The sequence below is a fragment of the Schistocerca cancellata genome, chromosome 7, assembly GCF_023864275.1.
Source record: "Schistocerca cancellata isolate TAMUIC-IGC-003103 chromosome 7, iqSchCanc2.1, whole genome shotgun sequence".
Classification (NCBI taxonomy): domain Eukaryota; kingdom Metazoa; phylum Arthropoda; class Insecta; order Orthoptera; family Acrididae; genus Schistocerca; species Schistocerca cancellata.
Window position 1 is genome coordinate 58,956,497 of NC_064632.1, and position 10,777 is coordinate 58,967,273.

General features: G+C 47.0%; 2 non-coding genes across 2 annotated transcripts; one reads left to right on the top strand and one right to left on the bottom strand.

The window, feature by feature from the left end:
• Positions 1 to 1,317: 1,317 nt before the first annotated feature.
• On the bottom strand, positions 1,318 to 1,392 carry Trnat-ugu (transfer RNA threonine (anticodon UGU)). Its single transcript has one exon. It is a non-coding gene; the product is annotated as a tRNA-Thr (tRNA).
• A 309-nt stretch (positions 1,393 to 1,701) lies between these two features.
• Trnat-ugu (transfer RNA threonine (anticodon UGU)) lies at positions 1,702 to 1,776 on the top strand. The gene has a single exon. It is a non-coding gene; the product is annotated as a tRNA-Thr (tRNA).
• Positions 1,777 to 10,777: the final 9,001 nt, after the last annotated feature.

Consider the following 10,777-nt stretch of genomic DNA (forward strand, 5'->3'; position numbering starts at 1 on the left):
TGAGAAAAATGCGAGTTGGCTTTCACATGATGTTCTCGAAATAAATCCTCGTTAGCATGCAGGATGTCATTCTGTTCGAACACCTAATTATGTTTGAGCTCAGAATATGGTTTAAGATTCCGTAACAACTTGATGTAAACGATATTGGATGGTAGTTATGTGGATCACTTCTACTACCCTTCTTGGGTACTGGCGCGATCCGCGCTTTCTTCCAGCTATAGGGCCCACCTTTTTGTTCGAGGCATCTAAGACAGGTTGCACTGAGGTGACAAAGTCTTGAGAAAGCGTTATGCACACACACAGATGGCAGTAGCGTCACGTGCAGAAGGTTTAAAAGGTAATGCTTTGCTGTCATCTGTATTCAGGTGTTTCATGGGAAATGGTTCCCTACGTAATTAAGGCCGCCCGACGGGAATTAACAGGCTTTGAACACGGAATGATAGTTTGAAATAGACGCATGGGACACCGCATTGCGGAAACCTTTGGGAATTCAATATTCCAAGATCCACAGTGTCAAGAGTTTGCCGAGAGTATCGAATTTCAGGTATAACCTCTCACCACGTATAACGCAGTTCTCTTAATGATCGAGAACAGCGCTGTTTGCATTGAGTTTTCAGCGTTAAAAGACGAGCAGAACTCCGTGTCATAGCAGCAGATATCAACGTGGAACGTACGATTAAAGTTTTCGTTAGGACAGTGCGGCGAAATTTGGCATTAATGGGCTATGGCAGCGACTGCCTTGGCTAACAGCACGACGTAGCCTGCAGTGACTTCCCTGGGCCTGTGATCGTATCACTTGGACCCTAGACGAATTAAAAACCTTGGTCTGATCAGATAAGTTCGAATTTCAGGTGGTAAGAGCTAACGGTAGAGATCGGCTGTGGCGCACACCCAAGGAAACCACGCATCCAAGTTGCCAACAAGGCACTGTACGTGCTTTTGGTGGCTCCGTAATGGTGCGGGCTGTTTTTTTTACGTGGAATGCACTGGGTCCTCTGGCTCAGCTCAACCGATCACTGACTGGAAATTATGTTCGGCTGCTTGGAGATCATGAGACCATTTTCAGCCGTTCGTGTATTTTATTTTCCCTAACGACTGTAGAATTCTTATGGATGAGAATGTGCCACGTCACCGGGACACAATTGTTTGCGATTGGTCTGAAGATCATTCTGGGCAATTCAGGCGAATTATTTGGCCACCCAAACAGCCGGACATTAATCGTATAGAACATATATGGGACATGAAATGATAATTAAATTGACACCCTAGCTGCAAGCAGGCGTTGATACACTTCATTGAGGACATGTTGAAAATGTGTGCCCCGACCGGGACTCGAACCCGGGATCTCCTGCTTACATGGCAAACGCTCTATCCATCTGAGCCACCGTGGGCACAGAGGATAGTGCGTCTGCAGGGACTTATCCCTTGCACGCCCCCCGTGAGATCCACATTCCCAACATGTCCACAATACTACATTCGTAGTGCGCCTAATAGATGTTTGTCCATCATACTCATTACTCGTGGCAGATTAATCTACCAAGTCCCGTACGAGTTCGGGCATAGCGTGTGCCACGAGTAATGAGTATGATGGGCAAACATCTATTAGGCGCACTACGAATGTAGTATTGTGGACATGTTGGGAATGTGGATCTCACGGGGGGCGTGCAAGGGATAAGTCCCTGCAGACGCACTATCCTCTGTGCCCACGGTGGCTCAGATGGATAGAGCGTCTGCCATGTAAGCAGGAGACCCCGGGTTCGAGTCCCGGTCGGGGCACACATTTTCAACATGCCCCCAATGAAGTGTATCAACGCCTGCTTGCAGCTAGGGTGTCAATTTAATTATCATTTCATTTCTAGCAAAGCTGCATGGTTATCGACGGTAACTGTTCTTTCGGGAACAGATACTACCATCATATATAAATACACTCCTGGAAATTGAAATAAGAACACCGTGAATTCATTGTCCCAGGAAGGGGAAACTTTATTGACACATTCCTGGGGTCAGATACATCACATGATCACACTGACAGAACCACAGGCACATAGACACAGGCAACAGAGCATGCACAATGTCGGCACTAGTACAGTGTATATCCACCATTCGCACCAATGCAGGCTGCTACTCTCCCATGGAGACGATCGTAGAGATGCTGGATGTAGTCCTGTGGAACGGCTTGCCATGCCATTTCCACCTGGCGCCTCAGTTGGACCAGCGTTCGTGCTGGACGTGCAGACCGCGTGACACGACGCTTCATCCAGTCCCAAACATGCTCAATGGGGGACAGATCCGGAGATCTTGCTGGCCAGGGTAATTGACTTACACCTTCAAGAGCACGTTGGGTGGCACGGGATACATGCGGACGTGCATTGTCCTGTTGGAACAGCAAGTTCCCTTGCCGGTCTAGGAATGGTAGAACGATGGGTTCGATGACGGTTTGGATGTACCGTGCACTATTCAGTGTCCCCTCGACGATCACCAGTGGTGTACGGCCAGTGTAGGAGATCGCTCCCCACACCATGATGCCGGGTGTTGGCCCTGTGTGCCTCGGTCGTATGCAGTCCTGATTGTGGCGCTCACCTGCACGGCGCCAAACACGCATACGACCATCATTGGCACCAAGGTAGAAGCGACTCTCATCGCTGAAGACGACACGTCTCCATTCGTCCCTCCATTCACGCCTGTCGCGACACCACTGGAGGCGGGCTGCACGATGTTGGGGCGTGAGCGGAAGACGGCCTAACGGTGTGCGGGACCGTAGCCCAGCTTCATGGAGACGGTTGCGAATGGTCCTCGCCGATACCCCAGGAGCAACAGTGTCCCTAATTTGCTGGGAAGTGGCGGTGCGGTCCCCTACGGCACTGCGTAGGATCCTACGGTCTTGGCGTGCATTCGTGCGTCGCTGCGGTCCGGTCCCAGGTGGACGGGCACGTGCACCTTCCGCCGACCACTGGCGACAACATCGATGTACTGTGGAGACCTCACGCCCCACGTGTTGAGCAATTCGGCGGTACGTCCACCCGGCCTCCCGCATGCCCACTATACGCCCTCGCTCAAAGTCCGTCAACTGCACATACGGTTCACGTCCACGCTGTCGCGGCATGCTACCAGTGTTAAAGACTGCGATGGAGCTCCGTATGCCACGGCAAACTGGCTGACACTGACGGCGGCGGTGCACAAATGCTGCGCAGCTAGCGCCATTCGACGGCCAACACCGCCGTTCCTGGTGTGTCCGCTGTGCCGTGCGTGTGATCATTGCTTGTACAGCCCTCTCGCAGTGTCCGGAGCAAGTATGGTGGGTCTGGCACACCGGTGTCAATGTGTTTTTTCTCCCATTTCCAGGAGTGTATATGGGACATATCAGAGAGGTCGGATGGTGCACAAAAACCAGCGCCGGGAACACCTGCGCAATTAAGGACGGCTGTAGAGGCAGCAGGGCCCAGCGTTCCTGCAGGGGACTTCCAACGGCTTGTGGAGTCAGTGCTACGTCTAGTTGCTGCAATACGCCGGGCAAAAGAAGTTCTGACACGACGATGGGAAGTATCCCATGATTTTTGTCACCTCATTATATACAGGGTGTTACAAAAAGGTACGGCCAAACTTTCAGGAAACATTCCTCACACACAAAGAAAGAAAATATGTTATGTGGACATGTGTCCGGAAACGCTTACTTTCCGTGTTAGAGCTCATTTTATTACTTCTCTTCAAATCACATTAATCATGGAATGGAAACATACAGCAACAGAACGTACCAGCACGACTTCAAACACTTTGTTACAGGAAATGTTCAAAATGTCCTCCGTTAGCGAGGATACATGCGTCCACCCTCCGTCGCATGGAATACCTGATGCGCTGATGCAGCCCTGGAGAACGGCGTATTGTATCAAAGCCGTCCACAATACCAGCACCAAGAGTCTCTACATTTGATACCGGGGCTGCATATACAAGAGCTTTCAAATGCCTCCATAAATGAAAGTCAAGAGGGTTCAGGTCAGGAGAGCGTGGAGGCCATGGAATTGGTCCGCCTCTACCAATCCATTGGTCACCGAATCTGTTGTTGAGAAGCGTACGAACACTTCGACTGAAATGTGCAGGAGCTCAATCGTGCATGAACCACATGTTGTGTCGTACTTGTAAAGGCACATGTTCTAGCAGCACAAGTAGAGTATCCCGTATGAAATCATGGCGATGAATCGAGGAAGTACAGTACATACTGACGAAACTAAAATGAGCTCTGACATGGAAATTAAGCGCTTCCGGACACATGACCACATAACATATATTCGTTCTTTGTGTGTGAGGAATGTTTCCTGAAAGTTTGGCCGTACCTTTTTGTAACACCCTGTAGTTAATAGAGGGGGTAACTCAGCGTCAATTGCATATAAAATCTGATAGGAATTCCATCGGGCCATGGTAAATTGTTCAGTTTCAACGATTTCTGCGGATTTTCAACGCCACTGACACTCATCTTCATTTTACTCATCTTTTCAGTGGTACGAGAATTAAACTGAGAAAAACTCCTGGGTTATGACGAGATGATTAAAGGAATCACTGTCGTCAAAGAAATCATACCAGCATTTAGTAGGAGTCATTTTGGGAGTGTTATAAAACATAGTCAGTAATACCTAGGAACAAGACCGTGAAAGAGACTTACCAAAGCGAGGTCTTCAGTAAAATTCAGAACTTCAAGATAAGAACTAGCGCTAGACTAGGAGAGGGCTGTCCCCAGTGTTTCTCATTTGTCTGCGAAATATGCGGTTCGTGAATGAATACCGATCCTTAGAGATCATTTTGGAATGTTAATCTATTCCAAAACCGACAAGTTGTTAGCAGTCAGTTACCCAGACTTCACAGATATTTTCACCGATGTAGTATCCAGCTTACAAAGGGCTACTTACTAACTCTCTTCCCTCAACTACTTAGCACCAAAAAGTGGGTTAAAGATCTACATCAACAAGATCGGTAGAGCCACAAGCGTCAGAGATGCATCTGACACGATCCCATTTGGATAACATACAAATCCTTAAGATACCTTGGAGATGAATAACGCCTGAAATTCGTAAGGACGTAGCCTTGATCAAACTTAAACCTTCTCCGTAAAATAACTTAAGGCTCCGCGTTCCTTTCTCTCTATATAAAATTCCAGCACTACAACACCGTAGTGAGACATCCAATACTATATGCCTTAGAGTGCCTGTACATTGTCAGAAATGGGAAAAGGGGATAATTGGACTAAAGGAAAGGAAGAATCTGAGATAAATCGTACGCCTCATCAAATAAAATACTGCACATAGGTTCACACTGCAAAGAACTTTACCAACAGTCTGAGGAAATTACAAGAAAGAGAAAGAGACTGTTTATGGAAGACCCTTACCAATTATAAACTGGCTACAACAACATTCGTAAAAAACATCGCAAGCAATTGCTTACAAGACTCTCCCCAGTTACTAACAGCTATAAAAATGCTTCCGGGAACTAGACTGAGATGGATACAGGAACGGATACAAACCCATAGCGTTACCGTGAGAGAGTACAGAGCTAAGAGGAAAGCTCGCCAGAATGAATAACAGCGTTGTCAACTTAGGCCTAAACGGAATATAATTCTAATAAAATATGAATTCTGAATAACATAGCTTCCTAAGGAAGATACCACTAGTGAGACAGAAACATTCAAGGGTAAATACGAAAAAATAACGTTGCCAAACGAAACAAAGCGCTTTGTCTTATCAATGAAATAAAGTATTCATGAAGACAGGACCCCGAGGTAGCGCTGACAACGATACGGTCTCAAATAACGAAGCGAAAAGGAAGGAAAGACGCAGAGTAATTTATGTTCGACGTAATGAGTAATGATGCAGTAGGTCAACTTTAAGAGGATCGAACGATAAGTAGAACCTGGCTTCTTTTTGAAGTATCTGCCTTTGCATTAACGTAAAGTGACCCACGGAAACCACAGAAGACCAGTAGCGGGATGACCGAACAGGTTAACAAACCTTTCTGCTTGCTAAAACGAATCCAGTCCGCTAACCATTGCGTCAGCTTGCCTTCCAGTTGTACGAGGTGCATTCAAGTTCTAAGGCCTCCGATTTTTTTTCTAATTAACTACTCACCCGAAATCGATGAAACTGGCGTTACTTCTCGACGTAATCGCCCTGCAGACGTACACATTTTTCACAACGCTGACGCCATGATTCCATGGCAGCGACGAAGGCTTCTTTAGGAGTCTGTTTTGACCACTGGAAAATCTCTGAGGCAATAGCAGCACGGCTGGTGAATGTGCGGCCACGGAGAGTGTCTTTCATTGTTGGAAAAAGCCAAAAGTCACTAGGAGCCAGGTCAGGTGAGTAGGGAGCATGAGGAATCACTTCAAAGTTGTTATCACGAAGAAACTGTTGCGTAACGTTAACTCGATGTGCGGGTGCGTTGTCTTGGTGAAACAGCACATTCGCAGCCCTTCCCAGACGTTTTTGTTCAGTGCATGAAGGAATTTGTTCTTCAAAACATTTTTGTAGGATGCACCTGTTACCGTAGTGCCCTTTCGAATGCAATGGGTACAGATTACGCCCTCGCTGTCCCAGAACGTGGACACCATCATTTTTTCAGCACTGGCGGTTACCCGAAATTTTTTTGGTGGCGGTGAATCTGAGTGCTTCCATTGAGCTGACTGGCGCTTTGTTTCTGGATTGAAGAATGGCTTCCACGTCTCATCCATTGTCACAAACGACGAAAAGAAAGTCCCTTTCATGCTGTCGTTGCGCGTCAACATTGCTCGGCAACATGCCACACGGGCAGCCCTGTGGTCGTCCGTCAGCATGCGTGGCACCCACCTCGATGACACTTTTCGCATTTTCAGGTCATCATGCAGGATTGTGTGCACAGAACCCACAGAAATGCCAACTCTGGAGGCGATCTGTTCAACAGTTATTCGCCGATCCCCCAAAACAATTCTCTCCACTTTCTCGATCATGTCGTCAGACCGGCTTGTGCGAGCCTGAGGTTGTTTCGGTTTGTTGTCACACGATGTTCTGCCTTCATTAAACTGTCGCACCCACGAACGCACTTTCGACACATCCGTAACTCCATCACTACATGTCTCCTTCAACTGTCGATGAATTTCAATTGGTTTCACACCACGCAAATTCAGAAAACGAATGATTGCACACTGTTCAAGTAAGGAAAACGTCGCCATTTTAAGTATTTAAAACAGTTCTCATTCTCACCGCTGGCGGTAAAATTCCATCTGCCGTACAGTGCTGTCATCTCTGGGACGTATTGACAATGAACATGGCCTCATTTTAAAACAATGCGCATGTTTCTATCTCTTTCCAGTCCGGAGAAAAAAAATCGGAGGCCTTAGAACTTGAATGCACCTCGTAGGGACCTTTCGCAAACTATAATACACTGAAGGTCAAAAGAAACTGATATACCAGCCTAATATCGTGTAAGGATCCCGCCAGCATGTAGAAGTGCTGCAACACGACGTGGCATGAAGTCGACTAACATTTGAAGTAGTGCCGGAGCGAACTGACACCATGAACCTTACAGAGCTGTGCATAAATACCTAAGAGTACGAGGGGATGGAGATCTCTTCTGAACAGCACGTTGCAAGGCATCCCAGATATGCACAGTAATGTTCACGTCTGGGGAGTCTGGTGGTCACCGGAAGTGTCTAAACACAGAAGAGTGTTCCTAGAGCCACTCTCTAGCAATTATTGACGTGTGGAATGTCGCATTGTCCTGCTAGAATTGCTCAAGACCGTCGAAATGCACAATGGACATGAATGGATGCATGTGATCGGACAGGATGCTTACGTAAGTGTCACCTGTCAGAGTCGTATGTAGACGTATCAGAGGTCCCATGTTACTCGAACTGCACACGCCCCAGACCATTGCAGAGCGTTCACCAGGCTGAAGAGTCCCTGCTGACATGGAGGGCCCACGGAGTCATGACGTAACCTCTATACCTATACACGTCTATCCGCTTGATACAATTTGAAACTGGACTCGTCCGATCAGGCATCATGTTTCCAGTCGTCAACAGTGTAATGTCGGTGTTGACGAGCCCAGGCGAGTTGTAAACCTTTGGTCGTGCAGTCACCAAGGGTACATGAGTCATCCTTCGGCTCCGAAAGCCCATATCGATGATGTTTCGTTGAGTGACACTTTTTGATTGCCCAGTATTGAAATATGCAGCAATTTGCGGAAGGGTTGCACTTCTGTAACTTTGAACGATTCTCTTCAATCGTCGTTGGCCCCGTTCTTGCAGGATCTTTTCCCGGCCGCAGCGAAGCCGGAGATTTGGTGTTTTACCTGATTCCTGATATTCACTGTACACTCGTGGAATGGTCGTACGGGAAAATCCCAGCTTCATCGGTACCTCGGAGATGCTGTGTTCCATCGCTCGTACGCTGACCGTAACACCGAGTTCAAATTCACTTAAGTCTCGATAACCTGCCATGTAGCAGAAGTAACCGATCTAACAGCTGCGCCAGACACTTGTTGCCTGTTTACATATCTCTGTATTTGAATTCGCATGCCTATACCAGTTTCTTTGGCACTTCAGTGTAATTACGTCTTAATAACAAAGAAAGAAGGGAAAATAGGATTAAGCGTCCAGACGATCACGTCGTCATTGGCTCAGAGTGGGCAAGAAACGGGAGAAAAATCGACCGTATCCCTTCAAATGGAACCATGTCGGCGTCCAGGTTAATCGGTTTAGGGAAATCGGTCCCTAGTCCTCTAGAATACGCGTCTAGCGTCTTCCCACTGCGTATTCTAACTCGATTTAATAATGGATGACAGGGGGAGGCTACACTATTTGACCAAAACTACCGTCACACTTATTAGTGGAGATTGATAGGGGATGTGTCCACCTTCCGCTTTTATGAAGACTTGAACTGTGCTACGGACACTTTCGGTGAAGCGTCTGAATGTCTGGGGAAGAATGGCAGCCTATTTGTCCGGAAAAGCTGACATCAGAGAGAGCAGTGATGTTGCACCCAGCGGTCTAGAGTGAAGTCGACGTTCTAATGCCGAAGTTGTTCGATTACTTTCAGGTCAGGATTCTAGGCAGGGAAGTCTATTTCAGGAATTTTATTACTTACAAGCATTGTCTCAGAGATGTTTCTGTATGAGGGGGTGCACTGTTGTCCTGATACAGTCATAGTCTCCGAACTGCACCTCTGCTGTACGCAGTACACAACGTTGTGAAATACGTTACATAACTTCCATATCTAGCACTTTCTTAATCACAATGAAGACACCACACCCTAACCACGAAAAACGCATACGGTAACACCACGTCCTCCGTACTTCGCTGTTGGTGCTACAGATGATGGCAGACCAAATTCTAAAGGCTTTCGCTAAACCGAAAACTCTCTATAGGACTGCCACAGAGGATAGCGTGATTCATCACTCCAGGTCACGTGTTTCCAGTCATCCCCTGTCGAGTTGTGTCGTTCTTTTCGTAGACCATCGTTTAGCATCGACCAAAGAAAAGAGTGATTTAAGAGGACCTACTCGACTATTGTTCCCCAATCTTTTTAACCCACTACGCACAGCCTCTGTGCTAGCTAGGCTGCTGGTAACAGTTTAGAACTCACGAGTGATTAATTCTGATGGTTTCATGGGAGTTCTTAGAACCGCCCTCCCCCAACGCTCGCCGTCTCTGTCCATTGTTGTATGACGGTTTTTGTTTAGCTGTGGTTTCCACCTCACAGTCACATTACCAGCAGTCCACTTGGACAGCTTTAGAAAGTTTGAATTGTCCCTGAGGAATTGTTACGCAGATGAAACGCAGTGACTATTACACGTTTAAAGTCATTCAGCTCACCTGACCGACTCACTGTGCCATATATGCTTCGCTTCTCTAATGACAACACAGCACATTCAATCACCTTTTACAATGGAGTATCCTCGTATTGTGCCACGTAGTGGTAAGTTTCTGATTACAAAGCAGCGACCGAATACTATTCATCAAATAGTATACTGTAAGAGAAGGTACGGAGCGATAAGTAAAATATCGGCAGACTATAAAAAAAATATTTAACTGTTGTTGTAATTTAGATAGGGATGTGAGGAAATTCGAAATGTTTGTTTTCCTTATAAGGTACAGGGCACGTACAAAAAGATGGTTCAGATGGCTCTGAGCACTATGGGACTTAACATCTGAGGTCATCAGTCCCCTAGAACTTAGAACGACTAAAACCTATCTAAGCTAAGGACATCACACACATCCATGCCCAAAGCAGGATTCGAACCTGTGACCGTAGCGGTCGCACGGTTCCAAACTGTAGCGCCTAGAAACGCTCGGCCACAACGGCCGGCTGGGCACGTACACTGTGATTAAAAGTATCAGGACACCCCCCCCCCCAAAAAAAAATGCATTTTTCATATTAGGTGCATTGTGCAGTCACCTACTGCCAGGTACTCCATATCAGCGACATCAGTAGTCATTAAACATCGTGAGGGAGCAGAATGGAGCACTCCGCGGAACTCACGGACTTCGAACGTGGTCAGGTGATTGGGAGTCACTTGTGTCTTACGTGTGTACACGAGATTTAAACACTCCTGAACATCCCTAGGTCCACTGTTTCCGATGTGATACTAAAGTGGAAATGGACAGGTACAGCACAAAAGCGTACAGGCGGTTCTCGTGTGTTGACTGACAGAGACCGCCAACAGTTGAAGAGGGTCGTAATGTGTAATAGGTAGACATCTATCCAGACCATCACACAGGAATTCCAAACTGCATCAGGATTCACTGCAAATACTATGA